Below are 812 nucleotides of genomic sequence, written 5' to 3'. Positions count from 1 at the left end.
CTTACTTAGGTATACTAGTTTATTAGAATATGCGATAAAGGAATATAGATGAACAGCTGGATAAAGGAGATTTTTAGGGCAAAGTGTGTGGGAAAGGGGCAGAGGGTCCATGCCCTGTCCAGGTACACCACTCTCCCAATACCTGCATGTGTTCAACCATCCCAGAAACTCTCCAAACCCCATACTTCTGGGATTTTATAGAGGCCCATCATATAGGCATGATCGGTCATTAACTCCATTTTCAGCCCTTCTCCCTTCTCAAGAGATTGGAGAGTGGGGTTGAAAATCCCAAGCTTCTAATCATTGCTTGGTCTTTCCAGTTATTAACCGTCATCCAGGAGACCATCAAGAATCACCTCATTAAAACAAGATGGTCCTACAAACCAGGAGATTATAAGTGTTTCAGGAGCTCTGTGTTAGGAACAGAGATAAAAGATCAATATTGGAACTAGAGAGGCTCCTAGTGTTCGTATCACTTAGGAAATAATAAGGAGCTCTGTCCAAAAACAGGGAGCACATAGTGTCGCATGCCAGAGCAAACGCGGCCCCGAACCATTGCCTGGCCTCTGCCAGTAGGCTGCAGGCACTGAAGCGGGTTGCACAGTGGAAAAGAAAGAAAAAAAAAGGGGGGAGCAGAAACCAATATATATTTTCTGTTATTTCATAAATAATAATTAAATAAAAGTAATTAATTTAATGTTAGCTTTACTGACTTTGATAAGTATATTTTGGTTATGAAAGAGAATATCTCTAAGGAAATACACTCTGAAGTATCTAGGAATAAAAAGCTATGATGTATGCAATTTACACTC

The 812-nt window shown here is 40.3% G+C and overlaps 1 non-coding gene across 1 annotated transcript; it reads left to right on the top strand.

The window, feature by feature from the left end:
- Positions 1 to 469: 469 nt before the first annotated feature.
- LOC122453462 lies at positions 470 to 606 on the top strand. The gene has a single exon (XR_006273080.1). It is a non-coding gene; the product is annotated as a small nucleolar RNA SNORA42/SNORA80 family (small nucleolar RNA).
- Positions 607 to 812: the final 206 nt, after the last annotated feature.

This window comes from Cervus canadensis, chromosome 14 (genome assembly GCF_019320065.1).
Source record: "Cervus canadensis isolate Bull #8, Minnesota chromosome 14, ASM1932006v1, whole genome shotgun sequence".
Classification (NCBI taxonomy): Eukaryota; Metazoa; Chordata; class Mammalia; order Artiodactyla; family Cervidae; genus Cervus; species Cervus canadensis.
Note: the sequence above shows the minus strand (reverse complement) of the source record. Positions and strands in the feature narration are given on the sequence as shown.